This window comes from Cygnus olor, chromosome 2 (assembly GCF_009769625.2).
Source record: "Cygnus olor isolate bCygOlo1 chromosome 2, bCygOlo1.pri.v2, whole genome shotgun sequence".
Classification (NCBI taxonomy): domain Eukaryota; kingdom Metazoa; phylum Chordata; class Aves; order Anseriformes; family Anatidae; genus Cygnus; species Cygnus olor.
The window spans coordinates 148,243,883-148,246,127 of record NC_049170.1 but is presented as its reverse complement, the minus strand read 5'-3'; the positions used below and the strand labels follow the sequence as shown (position 1 = coordinate 148,246,127).

The 2,245-nt window shown below is 41.8% G+C and overlaps 1 long non-coding RNA gene across 1 annotated transcript; it reads right to left on the bottom strand.

Moving 5' to 3' along the window:
- Nucleotides 1-980: 980 nt before the first annotated feature.
- On the bottom strand, nucleotides 981-1,548 carry LOC121064849. Its single transcript, XR_005816726.1, has 2 exons — nucleotides 1,188-1,548; nucleotides 981-1,110 (listed from the first exon to the last, which is right to left on the bottom strand). It is a non-coding gene; the product is annotated as an uncharacterized LOC121064849 (long non-coding RNA).
- Between the last annotated feature and the right edge of the window lie 697 nt (nucleotides 1,549-2,245).

The window sequence follows — 2,245 nt, the reverse complement described above, 5'->3', positions numbered from 1 at the left end:
GTCCCTGACCACTATGGCCTTTCAAAGATAATTGAGAATGGCTTCACAATTCACAGGGACCCTCCCCTGTCCCAGATCCATTCCCTCGGGTCCTGTCGCTGTCCCCAGAGAGCAGAGCTCAGCACCTGCCCCTCCGCTCCCCTCGTGAGGGAGCTGCAGGCCAATGTGAGGCCTCCCTTTAGTCTGCTCTTCTCCAGACTGAACAAACCAAGTGATCTCAGCCACTCTTCATATGTCTTGCCCTCTAGACCCTTCACCATCTTTGTAGCCCTTCTTTGGACACTCTCTAACAATTTTATGTCCTTCTTATACCATGGTGCCTGAAACTGCACACAGTACTCAGGGCGAGGTCGCACCAGCACAGAGTAGAGCTGGACAATCACTTCCCTTGACTGGCTAGCAATGCTGTGCTTGATACACCCCAGGATACAGCTGGTTCTTTTCGCTGCCAGGGCATGGTATTGACTCATATTCACCTTGCTATTGACCAAAACACCCACAACCCTTTCTGAAGCCTTTTGTCCCCCAGTCTGAATGTACAGCCAGGGTTGTCCTATCCCAGGTGCAGAATCCAACACTTGCTCTTGTTAAATTTCATATTGTTGGTGATTGCTCAGCTCTGTTATTTGTCAAGACCTCACTGCAAGGCCTCTCTACCCTTGATGGCATCAACAACTCCTCCCAGTTTTGTGTCATCCACACACTTACACAGTATACCTTCAAGTGCTATATCCTACAACCACCTCATGGTTGCTGTTGCCAGGCCTGACCCCAAAAGTTTGCTGTGAAGAGGAACAAATCTACTGCAAATAAAATGCCTTCTTGTGTTACACAGATGCTGACTGGTAGTTCATCACAGGAATAATCTTTGCACTTATGGTCATCCCTTAGAGAGGACGTTTCACAAATCAGTGTTTTGAGGCTGTGATTGCAAAAGGTAAAACATTATGCTAAACATTGTCTGATGAGAATTTTGTTTAGTCAGAAGCAAAATGTTGATTAATGTTTCAAACAGATATGAAATAGTATGTTTCTTTCTTCTGCTGAGTAGTTCATTCCAGAAACTGCTGCAGGGCCAGTCAAAGGGTCTTAGAAATCATGTACCAGCCACTGAAACAGAATAGAAATTTAAACAGACTGATTGGTAAACTTTTTCTTCATGCGGTAAAATCACATATGATACTTACTTAAAAAAATGTGCAAGGCCATCATTCTTTTGTCTTTGTTTTCTACTCATTGTATAAATAAGATCTGGAAGTGTGGAGCCAAAAGGAGAAATGAGTTTAAACGTAGTCTCTGTAGCTGTTAACATCAGTGGTCTGCCTGAAATGTTTGGCGCAGGATATAAAAGAGCCTGTAATTGCTGGGAGCTAAAAGAGTTTTCCAAAATAATGATCATTTTAAACTTGTCATGTTCCTTTTGTTTTGGCCACTGTAGGGGACAAGATAGTAATCTACAAGGATCTTTGGTATGGTACAGTTTCACTATTCTTACACACACACAAAGTGCTAGCACTATCTTGGTGTTTAAAGAAGCACTGTTATAACACATGAACATAACCTCCAAACGTTGGTGGGGCAAATGTGTTTTTCAGAGCAGAATTCTCACTAACACTCCAACAGTGAAATTTTGAGTATTGCTATTATGAAAAAATGAGACTCACTGTAAAATCTTCACTAGGAACTACAGCTCCATCCCCATGCTTCTCTCCCCTCCTCTCCCTTGAGTAATTGGAAAGGAAACACTGGAAATTATATGTGAGAAGTACTCCTGGCATGGTCACCAGCTGTGGCTGAAGTGATGAGACATTGTGAAATCCAAATGAATAGCTCATTATGAGGAAAAGCTTTGTTCAACTGTTATGCAGTGCTGAGGAATCCATACCTCATTTGCAGGGGAAGAAAATGTTCTGTTTCAATTCCTTGAAGAGATGTTACCCACTTCTTGTGGGCAGTCACTTCAGTGTTATAGCTTCCCTCTTGATTCCAGCTATGTAAAAAATGTTGACCATATCAAACATGCTGACTGTTGAATTACTTGGACAAATATTATGTACAAGGAGCAGAATACTGAAAAACAGTAAAGGATCTCTGGGTCCTCCTCTTCTTACCCAAGATTTGTTTATATATGAATGTTATATTATATATAAAAAAGTGGGAGGTCTAGAGTGTAGACATGCTTGGGAAGAACACACAGATCTCATAAAATACTGTTCTTAATACCTGTGATGAATTTTCCCATGGA